The sequence below is a fragment of the Actinia tenebrosa genome, unplaced genomic scaffold, assembly GCF_029948245.1.
Source record: "Actinia tenebrosa isolate PJP-AT-01 unplaced genomic scaffold, QUT_ActTen_1.0 PGA_scaffold8__29_contigs__length_14323225, whole genome shotgun sequence".
Taxonomy (NCBI): Eukaryota; Metazoa; Cnidaria; class Anthozoa; order Actiniaria; family Actiniidae; genus Actinia; species Actinia tenebrosa.
This window is the reverse complement of record NW_028292585.1, coordinates 9,888,864-9,910,036: the sequence shown is the minus strand read 5'-3', so window position 1 is coordinate 9,910,036 and position 21,173 is coordinate 9,888,864. Positions and strand designations below refer to the sequence as shown.

At 35.9% G+C, this 21,173-nt stretch overlaps 3 long non-coding RNA genes across 4 annotated transcripts; all 3 read right to left on the bottom strand.

Moving 5' to 3' along the window:
- Positions 1-2,951: 2,951 nt before the first annotated feature.
- On the bottom strand, positions 2,952-4,094 carry LOC116305409 (uncharacterized). The gene is made up of 2 exons (XR_004198170.1): positions 3,911-4,094; positions 2,952-3,310 (listed from the first exon to the last, which is right to left on the bottom strand). It is a non-coding gene; the product is annotated as an uncharacterized LOC116305409 (long non-coding RNA).
- A 1,851-nt stretch (positions 4,095-5,945) lies between these two features.
- On the bottom strand, positions 5,946-6,692 carry LOC116305403 (uncharacterized). Its single transcript, XR_004198167.2, has 2 exons — positions 6,477-6,692; positions 5,946-6,374 (listed from the first exon to the last, which is right to left on the bottom strand). It is a non-coding gene; the product is annotated as an uncharacterized LOC116305403 (long non-coding RNA).
- A 2,568-nt stretch (positions 6,693-9,260) lies between these two features.
- Positions 9,261-19,876, bottom strand: LOC116305401 (uncharacterized). 2 transcript variants are annotated; one of them, XR_016121800.1, is made up of 2 exons: positions 19,656-19,876; positions 9,261-9,721 (listed from the first exon to the last, which is right to left on the bottom strand). It is a non-coding gene; the product is annotated as an uncharacterized LOC116305401 (long non-coding RNA). The 2 variants fall into 2 exon arrangements; XR_004198166.2 differs by lacking the exon at positions 19,656-19,876 and adding an exon at positions 13,649-13,910.
- Positions 19,877-21,173: the final 1,297 nt, after the last annotated feature.

Sequence of the window (21,173 nt, the reverse complement as noted above, 5' to 3'; positions counted from 1 at the left end):
ACACACGCACAAAAAAGCTTCATAGCTAGTCAGCCAGCACCTCATATTGTCTAGACCGTTAGTTTTATTATAGCATATTTAGCTTACGCTGTTCACTGGACATGTCTCTCAGTAAATAAAGTCATGTTATGTCAAGCCTCTACTCTAGGCAAATATATCTGATCCACCCAAAATTACGTCACCAAAAACAAAACAAAAAAATGTTTTAAAAATAAAAAATAAAATAAAGATTAACTTAAAAGATTAAAAATAAAAAATATTAAAATTCAAATTAACAAGCGAGTCAGCCATACAATCAACATATTATCATGCAAATAATATCTATTTGTTTGCTTTGTTACTAATAACTGTGGGGGAAAAAAACAAACAATAAACGCGCTAGCCTTAATGCTGCTTATATAAAGAAACTTACCGTTTCGCTGGGATTAGCATGGGTCAAGGTGGAGATCGTGAGTGCTGTTATTCTAAATCTGCCACTTTAAAGGGGCACTGGAACGAAAATCGCTCCAAAATTAAAACTCTTTCATTCAAGCTGGAACTTTGCTGAAATAATCTTTGATACATTAATAATCACTCACCGAAATATCTTTCTGATATTCGAAATGAAAGGACCAAAATTTTACGACTTATTTTCGTCCGCCATTATAATTTGTCGACTCACGGCCAAAATGTTGTTATGTACAGCGGTTTTAAGCTGTGACGTCATGCATTCGACACATTCTTGCTAGCGTCGTTTTGACCATACATTTCTTGTTAAATTACCTCAAGTTTATTTGATGTTTTAAACGCGTTATCGTGAAAATAATGACCAAAATAGACTTTTTTAAATCTTTGATACCATTTCAAATGATGGAAAGTCCTTTGGACGCTCTGTTTGTCAATCCTGAAGAGTTAGAACCAGTTGCTACCAACGAAGAAGTTATCGTGTATAAAAGATAAGATGAAGCCCAACTACAAGAAGAAGCAATGCTGGCGAAGAGGTTTTCATAAGAATTCTTTATTTTCATTTCATGATTTGTATGATATAAACATCTTAAATTTGAAGTTTCAATATAATCTAGCAGCTATTGATGTTGTGCAGAAATCCGATTGCTTTTTGAATTCTGCGTTGTCATATAAAGATTTGTGGTAATTACTTATATTATAGTACACTCAACGAAATTACTCGACTCTGATTGGTCGAGAGGAGTACAATTATAGCGTTAATTGTACTCCGTAGGAGTACCGAATTAAGTCGCTATGGCAACACGGCCAAAACAATGTCAAAACAATTATTTTCTATTATTTTGTACTTAAAAAACATAAATAAAATTTTAAAGCCGTAAGAACTAATCTTTTTTATGCATTTCAGTTGCGCGATGGACTGAATAGACAAAGATGAACGGCGTCGCTTCGCATTTTTTACTGAAATTTTGTTGAGTGAACTATAAACAAAAATTCGCACGATCTTCTCGTACAATTTGGAATTAATAGACACTCGTAATGTTTTGAAAGTTCTTTAATTGCACTCGCCTAAAGGCTCGTGCAATTACAAGAACTTTCAAAACATTACTCGTGTCTATTAATTTCCAAATTGTACTAGAGATCGTGCGATTTCCTATACTAATTTAGAATGTGAGCTTGTAATTCTCCTGATTTGCTAAAGAACGTTTTTCTTTTGTGTCGGATGTCTCGCGGACCCAAATTTTGAGGTTGCTCTTTGCCCTTGTATGTAAATATACCTTGAAAAGTAGTGTTATCCTTAAAATGATTCCGAATAAATCCCGAATCACTCAGTCAGTTCGCGCGATGGAGCCGCAAGAACCTCGTCCATGCGTCCATCTTGTGGCCAAGATGTATTGAAATTTCCGAAATATGATCATCAGTTTTACTGAAACTGAAAAACGTAAGCGCCTAGCTATTGTTTGGTCATGTAGTACTTAAGGTGTCGAATGAAACATTATATATTTTCTGAATAAACCAAATAAACCGAGTTTTACGAACTTGGCACATACATTAGCCACTAATGTTTTGGTTTGGGTTAAATGTATGACGACATACGTTACTCGTGCCAGTCTTCTTGAGCCGAATTCTTGTAACAAAAAATTAATGGCGGACGAAAATAAATCGTAAAATTTTGCCCTTTCCTTTCGAAGATCAGAAAGATATTTCAGTGAGTGGTTCTTAATGTATTCAAGATTATTTCAGCAAAGTTCCAGCTCGAATGAAAGAGTTTTAATTTTGGAGCGAATTTCGTCCAAGTGCCCCTTTAAGAGTTTTAAAACATCTGTAATGGCAGCCAGACAAATGTGAAGAGCGGACCATATTAAGAGCAATAAGTAATGGGTATCGTTTGGTAAAAGCCAGTCCTGTTAATCCAGCAAGCATACACTGGTTTTTGTTAAAGCGCGCCACAACAAGAAAAAAATCAAAATATAGAAATCAAAAAAAAAAAAAAAAAAAAAGCACGAAAGAACATAGGAGGGCAAACGAAAACAAAATTAACGACATACAAGCATAATTATATACTCGCCCTGTCAGTACGACAACGAAAATTTGAAAAAATATGAAGTATTGTCTTTTATTATTATTTTGACATATTTTTCCTCTGCTTTTCTTCAAGAGAAGTTTATTGGAAGTTTATTGATGTACTTGAATGTAAGCGATACTATTTGAAAAGCCACCTCCCTCACTTCAAAACTTCTGAGGCTTATTGAACGGATCACCTCGACATCTCCTGATGGGCTTGTTCTATACTCAATAGCGTGTAGTCATATTTCCGACATAAGTAACTAAACTTTCTCAGCTAGCCTTGTCGGCTTTTAGCCTTATCACCTGCATAAGTCATAAATGGTTGGAAGTTGAATTTTTAAAATAACTTTATTTAAGGGATATTGAAACAGAGAAGTATTCAGAGAAAAAGAAATATTTTATCGTGATAAACTGCAGCAAGAGGAAAAACACTGAACAAATCAAATGTAAATCATTTATTTGAATAACGCGAATTGTACGTACAGGAAACATTCAGGGATTTGCTTTACTAGTACTCCCCTCCATAAAACCCGACATGCTTGACATACATCATCGATCATTAGATCTAGTTTCTTTAAACGTTGCACGGATTTTACTTAGTTCACGGTCATCATACTTTTCTATCAAAATGTTTATCTTTATATTTCTTTCGTTGCATCTCACATCTTGAGACAACTTTCTCAGGACGCCTTCCAATGTAGTTTCGTTGTTTGTCAGATGAGACTAAACAGGGGTTCACCCATTCATCGTTGCATTTAGTTTTTGCAATAATGCAAAAGCTGCTTGATGTTTCGCGATTCTGAAATGGAAGAGTACGAAAGAATGATCAATAATCAACTTGTTGTATCTGCAGCAAATTTCCACACACACAAAAACAACATTTTTGACAATATGGAGGATAATCTACCTTTAATTTATAAATTAAACAAATATTTATTTTTTCCTTTTTCCCCCAACATAATATTGATATTATGCCGTATATACAGGTTTTTTCCCCAAAGCCAAGCCCAGTTTGGCTCTTTGGCATTGTAATTAAAGCGTTTAGATACTTAGGATCCACGCCTGATCCACGCCAAAACTGAACTGAACATTATTATTCTTTATTTAAAAATAAAAACATAGTTTAAACTTTAAGGTCTATATCTTGCTCCCTCTCGCTCTCCCTCTCGCTCTCTCTCTCTCTCTCTTTCTTTCCCTTTCCTCTCTCTTTCCTTCTTGTCTCTCTCTCTCCATTCCCTGTCACGTGATCTCTCCCCTGTCTCTGTGTCTCTCCCCTTTCCTTTTTCCCTCTTTCTTCTTGTCCTTTTTCATCCTGTCTCTCTCTCTCTCTCTCTCTTCCTGTCTCCATCTCTTCCTGTCTCTCTCTCTTCCTCTCCCTACCTGTCTCTGTCTCTCTTACCTGGGTGTTTCGTTTTCCTTGCATGTTATACATGTTGTAGCAGTGGGCCTCTCTAGTCCAGAAAAAAAGACTCAAAAGTAAAGCAAATATGCTAAACGTCTTCATTATTTTATACCTTTATCTATCGCTGTTGGTGACCGATAAACCTCAACGAGATAGATGCTTATATAGTAGTGGAAAGTATCCAAATGTATCGTTTTTATTTCAGTTAATCATCTGCTATCTATATCGCTGCCCCCTCTTTGTTAATCAGTTGAGTTGGGTATCGCCTAAATTATACATGTTGTTGAGATTCATTAATTAATAAAAACCAACTTCATCGGCCTATTGCTTTTACTTCTTCAGAAACATCAATGACCGCCAAGCCGAAGAGAAAATATTTTTTTCATTTGCAAAAAGAAATGAATTAGATGTTATTTCAAAGGGCCACGTGAGCAAAGTTGAATAATGTTGAAACCACTGATTCATCCGTTACATTAGTAGCTCAGTTTATGTTTTTCTATTTTTTTATTAACGGCCTTCATTCTCATAAAAAATTTATAAGCAGCTCTAATGAAATCCTCTAAAAACATTTTATGTTAACCAAGCGTGTTTGTCATTAACCTGAAACAATTGCACTTTGTTTTGTTTTGTTTTTTTACCCAAAAGGGAAATTTCGCAATAATAATGATAATGACTAAGCAACTCAGCTAAAGATCCTCAGTGAGTATTGGATCAAAGATAGTTACAATGATGCTTCTGCCTATCATTTTCCGCCCAGAACATCTTTCATAGCATGATCAATTCTCCGGTACCTCCTGCAAAGCGCCGTTGGCAGCATTTGATTAGTCTCATTTTGTGAAAGTATATATTGATGCAGTTGTGGACTCTATTCTGATGATGATGGATGGCAAGCTAAAGGGTTTTCTTGTCGTCGTACAAGATGTTCTCGGAAAGTCAGCTTAATAATTATAGTGCTAATAACAATATTACTGTAAAGAGGTAGTCAAAAGGCAGATGTATTAAGGTTGTTAATGGTTTGGGCAGACTTCACTCGCAAAACTGAAGATTAATATTTTTGGCTAAAGGTTTAATTATAATAAAGAGTACTCCCCCAAACGTAACTTCAGAATCTATTTTCAACTGAAAATACAAACAAAGGGCCGTAGCCACAAATTTCTGATTGGTCCGGTTTTCGAGGGTTTTCAGTTTTTCTTATATTTTCTTATTATTTTTCTTATATTTTTTTCCCCGAAAGTTGGTCCGGTTGAAACCAAAACAACCGTACCGGTGGCTACGGCCCTGAAACAAGTACAAAACACTGTGCAATTTTGGTCGCACAAGTAAACAGTGAATACAAAGGCTAATGAATTGTCGTTCGTATCCGGTACCCATTAACCAAACCGTTTACGCTACGGGTTTTAAAAGATTTGATGGGGTTTTTCATTAGCATTTAACAAAGGGCAAGTTAAACTCTATGACAGGAAAACTCCAATGTCTTAATTGCACAACGCCCTCCGGCCAAAAACATTAGCTGAAAATATTCACTTAGTACTTGGAATACTCAACATTACTTTAATCGTGAATATAATTTAAAACAGCGCCCACATTATATTCCTTCGCGTGTGTTGGGCAAGGTGTATGATCATCATGAATTTGTAAAACGTCACCGGAGTACACTTTGAGGACGCACAACTTCAGGGATTGATTAACAACAAAAGGCAACGAAAATTTTCTGAGATATAAAAGTACGGAGGCTCTCAAGAAACCGCTTTATAAGTGTTTAAGTTTTTTTCCATTAGTGCTCTTGGAAACACCATCAGCGTTGTTGAGAATATTACTTTTACCAAAGCAAGTAAAAGTGAACCCCGTCTAGGCGTCACTGTTATAAAATTACTTTCTTGGTTACGAGTTCATACAGTGCTATTGTTTTTATTCCTTCATTCTCATTTTTTACCACCAAAGTGTAACTGAGAATTAAACACAAAGGCGTAATTGTTTATTGAAACTAACTACCATCGGCAAGAAGCAAGAAGAAACCAAAAACTCCGCTCAGTACTATAGAGATAGTTAAGCTTAGGCGGCGGTCCCCGCCTCGTTTAAACTATCATGTCCCATTTATTTCAGTATATTCTATATAATATAGTTTAACTTAAATACAGATATTTACTGATATTTTATTAAAGTAGAACTTTGCTATATTTAACATGAAAAACGGAGCTTACAAAAGTAGTTTTATAGCTAAGATAGTGAACAAATTTTCATCATTAAATAATAAACGTTACCATTAGGCCTCGAGTCTAGATAATTATTGTAATATTCTAAGATGATGATCCCAGTTAATACCATTACTTAAGCATCACCGAGACTGGTTCTGCCGCTCTTTTCTTGAGATTTGTTTATGATCTTGATTTGGAAATTGACTGTAATACGGCAAACGACATCCCATCTTTCTTGCAATTGCACATAGCTCTTCTAAACTTTCCTAGAGAAGCAAATGATGTGTTTTAAACATTCTGCCTTTCATGTTATTCTAATCTAATTTGCTTCTATGTGCTTTGGTTGAGGACTGAATTAATATTTGTACCTTCTGTAGCGTTCTCTTGCCATTTCTATGTCCTGTAAACATCCCAAAGGCAGCGCAGCCTTCAGGAACCACCACCACCATTACTAGTAACAGGATACAAGCTCCGGTTCTTAGTTCAGTTTTCATGCTGTTTTTACAGTATTCTAGAACTTCTTTATTACTCGGTGCTGTTTTGACCGATCTCTATCAAGATCATAGACCTACTAGCAATAGCTCGCGTTTTAATACTTGATATATATCATTGTCATAAATTATAATGAACATTCGTAATAGGACAGTTAGACAAAAAAACTGAGCATCTTGCTGAGATGACGACAAATTCAAAGGAGGCAGGTGACCATAGATAAGACAAGTTATTACACTCCTATAAATTTAGGTCAATAAGGTGGCGAAAATCTCTATTGATCAGCAGTTCATAATAAAACCAAAAGGAAATTAAAATTTCTTATATATGAATTTCATCGATTCGAGATGAAAAATAAAACTAAAACCGACGTATACCATTCATTGCGCTTGGCGATATTTAGACTCAAGGCTTCAATCTCAGCTGAACTTTGACACTGGGAAGGCGGGCAACATTTGGTTTGTGTTATTCTAATAACGGAAAATTAGTTCAAACGGGAGGAAATTACAAATTGATGGCTCGCTGTTTAATTTCTTTTTCGTTCGATTTCACTCACTTCTGAAGCCTACCTAGTACTTTTTTCCCCTATATTTCTAAGTTTTCTTTGTGGCCGCTCTTGAAGTTTTCTTACCATCGATCTTCTTTTTACTATTTTCATCGAAAACTCGAGAAAATTAATCAATAAGTTATGCGCAACCGTTTTAAAAGTCATTGTACTGGTTACAATACATATGAAGAGTGAGGGACCCTGCTGCTTGATGACACCTAACTTTAACAAATTATTTAAAAAAACACATGGATAAAAGATCGATAAATCACCTTTTTGTAAATCGCGATCGACGAGCGTAATTTCAGTAATAAGACTAGATTCCAAGGTGGGCCTCAAAGTCTGGGATTGTTTCTTCCTCATGAAAGTTATGACGACCGATTGAAGCAGGTTTTTTTTTCCTTTTTCTTTTTCTTTTTCTTTTTTTCTTTTTTTCTTTTTTTCTTTTTTTCTTTTTTTTTTTTTCTTTTTTTCTTTTTTTCCTTTTTCTTTTTTTGACCGATATTAATAAATTTGACCTATTTAACAACAAATAAAGACCAAACTAATGTAGATCAAATGTACGTAGCATGTCGTCCGTGTGATATAGCGTATGAAAGTACGAAAACCCAATAAACTTCTTGCTTGATTAACTATGCTGTTCCAGTTATATTAGAAGTCAGTTAGATCATTTCTACCGGAAATTGTAGTTTAAAGTTCCTAATTGTTATTCAAAACATTGTTTATATTCAGAGTTTATACTCTGGTTTATATTGGAATTTGAATCAATAGTGCATTCTAGAAGCACGAACAAAGAATTAGTCACCAGAAAACGTCAGCTCCAGCTCCAGCTCTAACCTAATAAACGTTTGGCGTGTACATTTATAATTATTGTGCTCTTATCTTTATTATTTGGGCGCTGAAAATAATACATATTTCAAAAGCTTTCAGTTTAATTGCCGGTATGTAAGATTAATTTCAATCAAGAACAACATATGGGAATGGAAAACTATATAACCATAGTCAACCCCCATAGTTTTACGGATAAAAGCGCGATTGCTTTCTAATGGGCTACGCTTATGCATCAGACTGACTGGTTCTAAAGACCATCTGTGCGGTTCTCTCGAGTTTTACTTAAGCAATAGGAAGGTATATTTAGCCTAAAGGTAATGCTTGACTTTAAAATGTCACTAGTGATGTCATTATTTCTGATGTGGTTGATAGCTTCTTGAGCCTTGAGAATCCCACTACGTATTTGAGACACTCTAGTAGCAGCAATAGTAGTAGTAGTGGCAGCAGCAGCAGCAGCAGTAGTAGTATGTGAGTAAATAGTAGTAGTAGTAGTAGTAGTACTAGTAGTAGTAGTAGTACTAGTAGTAGTAGTAGTAGTAGTAGTAGTACTAGTAGTAGTAGTAGTAGTAGTAGTAGTAGTAGTAGTAGTAGTAGTAGTAGTAGTAGTAGTAGTAGTAGTAGTAGTAGTAGTAGTAGTAGTAGTAGTCCGACCTTGCACTGTTCGTGACATCTCAGTTTTGCAGTGACGTCAGTGTTACGTCACTATTATAGATTAGCAGACTGTCTTCTTTGTCCAACCCCCACACTCTTCAATTCCTCCCACCCCCTTTCATATACGCTAAACAAACTGATGGCATTGCATTAATAGAGGGTATTACATGGGCGCGCGGAGATACGAAATTTATCTTCGAGTGTTGAAAAGATCTCTCACGATTGAGCGCAGCGAATATTTACTATATATTTATCCATAAAATCAACTTAATAAGCTTTTTATTATTATGAAGAGTTTTTACTTATAAACTAATAGCCTAAATACACATGGTAACGATATTTTCACATGTGAAAATAACATGTTATTTTCACATGGGAAAATATCAGTTTTTCGAAAAGGAGAAATATAGGTATTTTATGGATAATTATATGATAAAATGGAATATTTGCTCGCGAATAGGATTTTTATACTTCTCCCCCTGTTTGCCTTTCATTATGATAGCATCCTGATTGGGATTCCTGTGGCTGGGTATAAGGCACATTATGTTGATCAACCCCCCTCTGGGGGATCTTGCTGTACATGTGACACTTGGTAGCTTTGCCACTCGCTTGGGATATTCTGACGAGTAAGTTGCATTAAAGTGAGATTTTATTACGGAATATTAAGTATATGATTCCTGTAGCTGGTGAATGGTACTTTGTCTCCAATACTGCTATGATAGGTTAACAAAGAATCCTTTTTTTGGTGAGATTACATCATTAAGTTATCAAGGAGCGATATTAAACTAAAAACTATAGCTTTAACAACATAAGAAAGTCCAAATCAACCTAGCTTGAGCATTTATCACTGGATTTTTCTCAGCGGATTATAACTTCTACTAATATTACACAAGAATCCCTTACGATTCTTACAATCCTTTGCTTTGTTGCATTGTTTTTAAATATAACTGAGCTGCCTACGTGTACTTGTCAGTGAGGTCTATTTTCCGTTAACTTTTCAGGAACATCCATGATTTCAGCAATCTTAGATCGTTTTCTGTCCGGTAGACAACATCCCTTCTGTCTGGCTATTATGCAGTATGCTTCAGTTCTCTAGAAACATTAAACACAAAAAGATTATTGACCATCCATCCATCCATCCATCCGTCCGTTCGTCCGTTCGTCCGTCCGTCCGTCCGTCCGTCCGTCCATCCATTTATCTATCATTATAGTAGGATATCTTTTCTCGAGATTGACGATCTCTGAGATGATATCAATTGAGATCAAGAACCCTAACTCAAACCATTCTTGATATCAACCTGGTATCGTCCACCAAAGTTATCAATCGATTATTTCGATAGATTTGAACTGTTTTAAACACAATTCGATTCTTACGACGATCCTCAAATCCCTTAGAGCCACAAGCTCCCGTCTTATTGACCTGCTAGACAATTTTCAATTGCCACAACTCATTAGGGATGAGGGCAAAACAGTTGTCATCTCACGAGACCAGATTTCAGGGGGAGGTATGATGTTACCCGGTAGACACCACCTCCGGTGAAATCTTAAGATTTTGTCCCCAAATATCTCCAAAAATAAAAGCCAAATCACGGAACTGAATGAACTGTCTGTCTGCATGTATGCTAAAAAATATATTTGCGTATAGAAATTGCCACTACAGACCCCCAGTATTGAGCATTTGAAGAGGTCTCTGAGGGGGGAGGGGGTATGTACCGGTACCCACCACCTTAATTCATAAAATCGGGTCCCTATTTAATGACTAATAGTCGCTTTCACGTCACATATCACGTGACTTACGAACCAAACATTATCGTCGATTTTTGCAAATACTGATTACAGTGAATGTTATGGTAACGAAACTTGGTACGATGGGTGAACCTTGTGTTGTCAATCATCTTACAACGTCATATGACGTGAAGTCACATACCACATGACATACAAACCAATATCATTGTTGATTTTTATGATGAATAACCATGACTTACGAACTATTGCATGTCATAAAACAACTTAATACCATGAAATGTGTTTTTATCTCTCGGTAAAGATCTATATGTTAAGTGTATGCTACATCGAGTGTATAAGCAGATTAAAAAATCTGCCTTCGCTACCAATTGTAACGAAGCTCTTGATGCTAATTTTACTCTTATTGTTAGAAGCACTTGGAAGGGTGACGGCAAAAAAAAAACATTTTTGGTTATTCATAGTAGTCTTCTGTTTTAATCAAAGAAAGTAAGTCGCTTCACTGTGGAGTGTCTCGTACGCGGATAACTGTAAAAAGTAAGCATGAAATAAATATAAATTTGAAGCATGGTATGATGACAATCATGAGCGTACAATCTAGATGATATTTCAGTATCAGATATAGCATATCCTTGCCTTAATATGAACACAAATAGAATGGTGTGATGTCTAATCATATTACTAATAAAAATTGCGGAGCTCGAGGCCGGTGTGGCCGGCAAGCTGAGCATAGAAGCAAGGCATATTGTGGTATATAATCGCAAAGAGTCTTAGGCCTCCAGCATGAAGCTAAATATTATTATTCTTAAATCAAATAATTCCTTGTTGGTTGTTGTTACATTCATGATAATTTGTCTTATCAACCATAGATTTAATGTTCCGAGCTTTCGGCCTACTCGGCCATCCTCAGGGAAATGAAAAACGTTACATATTGACAAAGAAAAACGCGATCAAACCATGTAACGTTTTTCATTTCCCTGAGGATGGCCGAGTAGGCCGAAAGCTCGGAACATATGTATTAAATCTATGGTTGATAAAACAAATTATCATGAATTATTATTCTTTTTTATACATTTTACTCACTAACTCGCTTTTCATTGGCCGAGAGCCCTTAGCCAATCCATGATATTGGGTGAACACTGCCTTGGTCTTGATGATTTACCATATCAGGATCAACCGGACCCTTAATAATTATATAATATGTTCGTCAACCTGAACAGCCAAAGTTCAGATACGCTAGTGATTTGGATATTGTCTATGTAATGTTTAAAAAACGAGCAGGAGTGTTTTATCGGGTGTAAAACACGAGGCGCAGCCGAGTGGTTTTAGACCCGATAAGACACGATCTGCAAGTTTATTAAACCGCTTAGAAAACTCATGATGTATGTTCTCATATTGTACAGAATACTTTACGAAATGAACCAAGTTTGATAGAGAAAATCCAAGTTAAAGTTTATGCAAATGAAGACGAATCTATATCAGATATGAAATCACCTTCATGGTCTCTATGATTTCTATTGTGTTTTCTTCATGAATTATTAATGAGTTTTCTAATACATATTACTATAAACCTACTAATGTTCTATCACAAATCCTGCGCTCTGATTGGCTCAGCTACTTGTGCTCCATTAGCAGTGACAGTAGCGGTTTTGAAGACCAAAACAACGCAAAAATAAATCATTGTCACCTAATTCCAACATTGATCGTGTTCATTTATTTGACCTATTAGTAGGTTTATACTAAAACAATTAGTCCTAAGTCATTTGAGCTGCGGGTCTAGTTTTTAATTGTATATGTAAATGATGTGTTCACAGCCGAAATCATGCCACAAAAGGTGCAGATTAAACGTGCTATTAATATTAAATGAGTACTAATAAACACCTTTCATTAACAGGGATGAAAAGATAAACCCACTTAAGAAATGTCTTGCAGCAACAAGGCCACATTAGTGCTTAACAAACATAATGCATATGATTATTGTGGCTAGAACTTCCTTTCTCCTTTACTTGCTTTTTTTTTTTTTTTTTTTCATTTCGGTTTTTAGTTTTATGAGTCAAATACATACAGCATTATGCGGAAATTCTGATCCTTTTTATCTTCACATTTAAGTGTATATCAAAAGTATAAGTATATTAGAAAGTAAGCGATAGCATCTCTTATAGCAGCGATGATATTCCTTAATAGAAAACGTGCGCTAGTGAAGTATGCAGTAATAAAGCACGCGGGGGTTGGCAGAACAAGAGAAAAGTGTTAGGAGAAGCACGACGCGTAGCGAAGTGTTTCCGAACACTTCTCGAGTGTCCTGCCAATCCTCAAGTGCTTTATAACTTCAAACAGAACAGTACGCAAGATTTTGAGTTCTTTTACAAAATAAAAATTACAATAACCTTTTCTTGGATTGGAATGACGCAACTGAAAGAACGCGCGCGTGCTGTACTACAACCTTTTTGTAGTATAAATTCATAAATATATCTAATGAGATGCAAGATATCAAATGAGATGCAGAACGTAAAGAAGTAACTTACTTGGTCTTATTTATCTTCTATTGTATCAGAGACATAAGTATTGCACAAATTCAAGTTAAAAGAGTATTTTCCACAAAATGTCGTGGCTAAGCAATCGTATTTAATCTTGTTTTACATTCTGCATCTCATTTGACATCTTGCATCTCATTAGGTATCTGTATAAATATATACTACAACCTTTCTGCAATCAAGTGTATATATATATATATATGCACTGCGGTTTGCATAAACTTTGACCCTTTTGTACATAGATAATACAAGATATCTTGTTCTATGATATTTTTTCAGAAAGCCCTAGTGATACAACCCGAAAAACTTATCATGAATGATATTCCATAAATTTTGATATACCAAACCAGTCCCCAGGTTCTCATTTCACTCGGCCAGAGGTCAAAGAAATGCCGTTTTTTTGCAAGTTTGACCTCTCGAAAAAAATAAGAAAGAGGAGGCGTCTGAATCAAAAAATTATTTCGACACGTTTCTTAGAATGGCTTATATTTTGATATAATTTCTTTTTTCAAATAAAGGTCATAGGCACTTTTAGCCGTTCGATTAATAAAGAAAAAAAAGATCATAAATAATTGTGGACGACACCCAAGTAGCATGAGCTGTCGAGTGGCAAGTCGTACAATATACGAATGTAAAAAATCCATTAGTCATTTTGTTATGTTTTCAAGTTTGAGACCACGACTTATCCTACTGTATATACTTACTAAGGCAAATATTTAGTTTATGTGTATATCATTAATACCTTGGATATTGCTTTCTTTCCTACCGGATATCCTTTCCAGCCAAGCATCCCTTGGCAAAGTCCATTAAGATTCAGAAGGACAAGAAAACAAATAAAGGCTCCGATTTGCGGCCCGGTTTTCATCCTATTACTTCTTTACTGCAAATTGTTTTTTCTTCCAGTTTTCTCGTTCCTCTTTCGTTCGATGAATAATGCCAGATTTAAAACTAGGTTTATATATATATACAGATGTTAAAGCTTGTGGCATCTTCGTGTGTCAAAAGAAAAAAAAGGAACATGCTGAGGATCAAGTATAGACAGTAGCTGGTATACTTAGAACTTAGGATATCTTGGAATGAATAGAGGCCTCTTTATGACAAACGCATAAAATATGAAGTGGCATTGAAATAACATCATCCAACTCTGCAAGATATTTGTATTCACTTCAATTGAAATGCTTGTCAGTGATTAATTATTCATTTGAAACATGGTTTTTAACTACATTTTATTCCACAAAACTGCATGCTATCACGCCGAATGCTCAGTAAGCCTACATTTGTCGTGGAAAAAACCTGACGTATTCGAATATTCTGTTTTAGTGTCACAAACGCGTGTCACTAGTGTTTCAAATCTGTCGTAAATTCTAAATGTATTATTACATTTCTCTTCACCCTTTCAAAAATTTCCGGTCATCAGCTTCTGGTTTTTAATGCAAGTGGCTACAGAGAGTACTACTATTTTGTACTGCTAATTAGGCTCAAACACCGTTTTATAATAAAGAGTAGGATTGCGTACATGCTAACATGTGGTATAATCGCCGACCAGTATGAGAAAAGCTCTCAGAATGGGCTGAATAGACACCGCCTCTGCTCTTCATTGATTCAAGTCCTTCAAAAGTCGACAGTCAATTTTCTTTGGTGGAGTGACATAAAGGAAGTAATCAATAAGTTTCAGCTTGAGCTTAGTTTTAATGAAACGAGCGGGACTTACAGGAATAATACAAGCTTTCAACCTGCTTTCAAGTACTGATTGATAACCAAGCACTAGTGAGGGGTTTTTGGCCGCAACAAGTGCTTTTCTTAATATTCAATTTGCATTACTGAGTGCTTTGCCGGGAAACCTTAAATTGACAAGTTAGCTTTTTCTATTAAGATATTTGCGTAGAATTAATTGAACAACTTTACGAAAAACAAACAACAACAAATGTAAAAGCTTGTAGCATCTTGTTGTGATAAATAAAGAACAGAAACATGCTGGGGATCAAGTATAGACAGTAGCTGGTATACTTAGAACTTAGGATATCGTGGAATGAATAGTCTCTTTATGAAAAACGCATAAAATATGAAGTGGCCATTGAGATAACATCATCCAACTCTGCAAGCTAGTTATACAGTCAATTCAAAAAATGTTGTCGTCGACCAACTCAAGGCTACGCGACTGGACTGAAAGGAACTCTGGGTAGTAATCATTGAAGCCGAGTTGACTCCATCTGACTAGTTATGCCTGGTTTACAGCACGAACCTTCGTAGGCGAGCGGGAAGTGTTGAAGGAGACGTTTTTTTAATGCCTTCATGTTTTCGAAATTGTGAACTGAATCATAACTACTTTGCTTTTCTTTCCCTTAACCCAAAGACATGCATTTGATGGATTGTTTCTCGCCATTATTATCTTTACTACTAACGGGAACAATTAATTCAGAACGAATATTTAGCCGCTTCAGTGATTTTTACCCATATTCCTTTCGGTCCAGTCGCGTAGGCTTGAGCCGGTCGACGACAACGTTTTTTGAATTGACTGTATTCACTTCAACGAAATGCACACCAGTAGTTAATTATTCATTTAAAAGATGACTTTTGATGTTTAGCGCATAACTAGTACCTTGTTTTCTACAAAACTGGTTGTCACGTCAATTGTTTAAAGCGTACATTTGTACTGGAGTGGAACAAACCTCGCATATTACTGATCATCCTTTCAAAACTTTCAGCTCATTGGCTTCTGGTTTATAATGCAAGTGACTACAGAGAGTACTACTACTATAACAGAAGGAGAAATTCATTATTTAGCCAATCTATCTGTAACTCGTCTTTTGTCATTAAAGCCTTTTCACTACATAACCAACCAGAATTACGTACATGCTAACATGTGGTATAATCGCCGACAATTATGTGAAAAGCTCTCAGAATGGACTGAATCGGCACCGCCTCTGCTTTTCATTGATTCAAGTCTTTCAAAGTTGACAATCAATTTTCTTTGGTGGAGTGACATAAAGGAAGTAATCAATGAGTTTCAGCTTGAGCTTAGTTTAATGAAATGAGCAGGGCTTACAAATGATACAAGCTTTCAACCTCACTTCAAGTACTGATTGATAACCAAGCACTATTGAGGGGTTTTTGGCCGCAACAAGTGCTGGCTATTCTTAATCTGCAACTCGCACTACTGAGTGTTTTGGAAACCCTACCCCAACAAGGTACCTTTTTATATTAAGGTATTTCGGGTACAATGCGTAGAATGAAAACCTTCAACAGTATCCCGATATAAGTCTTTATATGATCTTCAAATCTCAAAAAAATGGAACCCTTACTTATAACTGCGCATTTCAAAAGGACGCTAGGGATATTCAGGGATATTCAGTAAGATTCTTGATACATTGTAAAAAAATTTCTTGTATCGGATTTGAAATTTCATAAAAATTTCTAGACGTTTCTTTCCCGGCCAGCCAGTTCCAAGTCAACGTATCTATCCAGGAGCCGCGAGATGTACTTATCTTTACTGATCACGAGCTATAATAATAGAACGGAATGATTATATATAATTTTTTCCTATATAGAATTTGAAGTCAGAGGAAAAAACAAATTCTGTCCAGAATCTGATCTTGCTAAGTTTTTGTAAAAAGAATTGGATCTATAATCCATAGTAACCGAATACAGGAGGTACCTCCCACATGACTGACTGCCTCACTCTCATCTTGGACTAGAAACTGAGTCATTGAATTATTGACAATTTTATGGAAGGGTGTTAGAACATACAATGACATGTGGATTGTGACAGCTATGTGTCAGCCATTTCATAAAGTTTTAAACATATTACTGCCTTCCATTTAGGCTAACAGATGGCTCGACTTGTTAAATCAAATAACGAAAAATAATCATAAAAGAAAAGCAAATGAAAAAATTACTATGTAAAAAGGATATTTACCACCCACTTGTAGTACTTATCGATAGACCCCTTGCAGCACTTTGGAATGTAGCTTAATCTAGGGGACAAAATAATAGGTTCCAATTCTCAGGAGATTGGAATTCCTTTGTTTTGTCCCCCAGATCGAGCTGCTTTTACGTCACATGCAAGGGGTCTTTGCGCACAAGAAACATCAAACAGTGGTTCATGTTCATTTGCCGCCTGACAACCATATGGACTGGATAAAACTGAAGAAAAGTTTTGAAAAATGTTATTATTATTCCGCCGCCTCACTGGTCACTCTTTTATGAGAGATGATTAGTCTTTCAACTGAACTTCAACGCAGTATGTGTTAAGCTTAATTACTTTTTTTAAAGAAAAGCAGGGGCTGCATACAAATATCAGTTTCTTCATAATGACTAATTTAATTGCTACGAACCATCAGGCAAGCAGCTAGACTAATCTTGCATTTGTTCTTCTGGGATCCCTGTGTGCTAGATGCCAGAACTGAGATATCTCGATTTGTGCTTGTCGAGATGATTTTCAGAGCATGCAGTACTTGCGTTCAGCGAGATCATATGGGGCGCCGATCCAGTCAATATTCTCATCATTTATTTCATGGCTTATTGTATTTTTATTGTGGTCTTTGAATTTGCTTTTATGGTGATTATATTTAATTTTTGGTGGGACTGAATTTGCTTTTGAAGCACCCGAATTTACTGTTATGGTCATTTGTTTCATCTTTGGCAATCGAATTAGCATATTCTAATGCAGGATTTTTCAAATTCTAATCTGAATTTATTTATGGTCTTCGGATTTTTATCATGCTAATTATGATGCATTTGCGAGCTTCGATTTGACCGAGTGAGAGACTCGTTGTCAAAACAAGATGGCGGAGCAAAATCGACGTTTCTTTTCGATTTGTAGTTTACTAATCTGTTCAATCTAGCAAATCACGTCAATTTTAAATTTATTTATTGTTTCAATGGTTTGTTTATTTATTATCTATCTCAAGAACGATTTATAGGCATTTTACGGGAAAAGCGGCAAAGCTTTTTTATGAACCTTTTCGACTCTTTTGTGGACAGTATACACTTAATGTCTGGTCATGAAGGAAATAGTTAGTTCAAGTAAAATATCTGCTCCCGCTCTGTTGTAGTTTTGATTGGTGCAAAATATCACGCCATCAGCGATTTTCACGTTCTGATCACGTGCACTTGTTTATCTTCCCGATTATTGTCACGTGCAACTTATTTCCCGGTCGGGATACATTTAGATTTAACTAGAGTAACGTGGTCATCTTTCAACCAATGAGAGTGTTCGTTATATCGGAAAATTTTATATAACAATATAAATTGTATCCTTGTCGAACAAAATCAATCTTATTTGGAGTTTTTCTGATCCAGCTCTACTGTATACTGTAGATGTTGTCCCTGAATGAGGAGTATCTTAGAAATATCAGCTTACTTTTGACCCGCTTTTATAAACAATACACAGGGACTTTCTTTTTCTATTGCCGGTAATCGCTTTTCTTTTATATATTGCTAGTCACAGCTATACTTGTTGTCAGTACTGATTATTGTGGTTGCTATACGATGAAAAATAAATAAGCACATGTAGAGACAGGAATTAGATAAACATGCAGCAACCAGATAAATACCAGATATCACATTTATACCTACTTCCGTCCACGCTAAAACGCTCCAAAACGCTGGGCTTTTTCATCGAAAACGAATCCATTTGAAAACGCTCTCGAAAGTGGAGACATTTGAAAACGGATACCTATCGTTTTAGTGTGGACAGTCGAAAACGGAGCCTTTCGAAAACGCTGACGTCAATCGCTTCCCCTGAGCTCTGATCCAGTCTTCACGTCCATGTGAAATCAAACATGACGGATGTAAACAAACTTAATTGTGCTTTGGCTACTGGCGAATTTAATCGCGTGTTTTGAGCTTAACCTAGCATTATTTAATCTTCTTTTGACTTCCTATAGAAGAAGGACTGCTGTTCTAAGGACTTTAGTCCTTTCAAGTTCTTCTCATCGTAAAATTCGGTTTTATCACAGGTTTTCGATACTTTGTAATCGTACGTTTATAGCCCGGGGGGGGGGGGGGGTAGTCCCATATATGGACTATACGGGGATGATCCGCTGAACAGGGTATGGTTTTTCAAGCTTCTTGTCATAAACAGGGTATGCAATTTCACTCAAGTTCCAATTTTTTTCCTGAGTTTTCTGTCATATTCAGGGTTTCTCCTTTCGTATTGACCGAAACTGGTTACTATGGTCTTCAAAAAGCGATACGCGAGCTGGCATGATAATTGAAACAGGAACTCAGTGCAATCAATTATATCTTTTGTCATAAACAGGGTCTACAAATTTGAGTTTTTTTGTCATAAACAGGGTACCCCTTTCAGAATCCCAGCGGAACACCCCTACCCAAATCCTGGCGGAGTACCCCCCCCCCCCCCCCCACGGGGTTTATAGTAACGGTAAGAAGAAGTTCTACCTCGTCATCTGTGAAGGCTTCTTGCTGACCATTAGATGATTTTTTCTTTGATTTGGTGGCCTTTGAAGACGTAGAAGCCATAGTTTAAGCGAGCTATCTCAAACGTGTTGTCGATTCATTTACAATTATGAAAATCGCGCTCGGCAACGAGTCGTGTATGCGTTTTCAACCGTTTTAGTGTGGACGGTCGAAAACGCTATGAAAACGCAACAGTGGACGCGAAGCAATCGATGCGTTTTCGGTAAGACAAAAACGGAGCCTTTCGAAAACGCATTAGTGTGGACGGGGCCTTATACTACTTAATAAACTTACTAAACCAAATATTTACTTTATGTGTATATAAATACCTTGAATGTTGCTTTCTTTTCATCACCAACTTTAACACCTTTCCACATCATAGTCCCTTGGCAAAGTCCATGAAAGTTCAGGAGAACGATCAAACAAATAAAGGCTCCAATTTGCAGTCTGGATTTCATCCTATTACTTAGTTTACCGTAAAATCGTCTGTTCTTTCAGTTTTCTCGTTTCTCTTTCATTCAATGAAAAATGCCAGATATAGAAAGGTGTCTTTTATATACGATGTAAACGCTAGTAGCATGTTGTTATGATAAAAGAAAGAAAAGGAACATGCTGAGGATCAAGTATAGACAGTAGCTGGTATACTTAGAACTTAGGATATCGTGCAATGAATAAAGTCTCTTTATGAAAAACGCATAAAATATGAAGTGGCATTGAAATAACATCATCCGACTCTGCAAGATATTTGTATTCACTTCAACGAAATGCTTGTCAGTGATTAATTATTCATTTAAGACATGGTTTTTGACTACGTTATATTCTACAAAACTGCATGCTATCACGCCAAATGTTCAATAAAGCCTATATTTGTACTGGAGTGGAACAAACAACACATATTGATATTTCTTTTTTATTGTCAGAAACGCGGTAAGTGTCACTTGTCAGTGCCTTTGAACGGCCCACCAAAATTCTATTACTAGAGTGACCACAGTAAACCCGTGAAACTTTAGTAATACTAAATAGTACATTTTTATGCAAATTTCATTGTTTTCTATTGTTTAACGAACACTATTTTGTACTATTTAGTAATTAGTGTTTCACGGATTTACTGTGGTCACGCTATTGTTTAATTAGCACTATTTTGTACTATTTAGTAATTAGTGTTTCACGAATTTAGAGTGCAAACAATTAATCCGTGAAACACTAATTACTAAATAGTACAAAATAGTGCTAATTAAACAATAGAAAACAATGGAATTTGCATGAAAGTGTGCTATTTAGTATTACTAAAGTTTCACGGTTATATTGTTTGCACTCTACTGTGGTCACGTTATTGTTTAATTAGCACTATTTTGTACTATTTAGTAATTAGTGTTTCACGGATTTACTGTGGTCACGTTATTGTTTAATTAGCACTATTTTGTACTATTTAGTAATTAGTGTTTCACGGGATTAGAGTGCACGCACTAAGACCGTGAACATTAAATAGTACTAATTAGTACTATTTCATACATTATAGTACACTCAACAAAATTACTCGACTCTGATTGGTCGAGAGGAGTACAATTATAGCGTTAATTGTACTCCGTAGGAGTACCGAATTAAGTCGCTATGGCAACACGGACAAAACAATGTCAAAACAATTATTTTCTATCATTTTGTACTTAAAAAACATATAAATAAAATTTTAAGCCGTAAGAACTAATCTTTTTTATGCATTTCAGTTGCGCGATGGACTGAAAATCGGCCGTCAAATAGACAAAGATGAACGGCGTCGCTCCGTATTTTTTACACTGAAATTTTGTTGAGTGAACTATAAACAAAAAATCGCACGATCTTCTCGTACA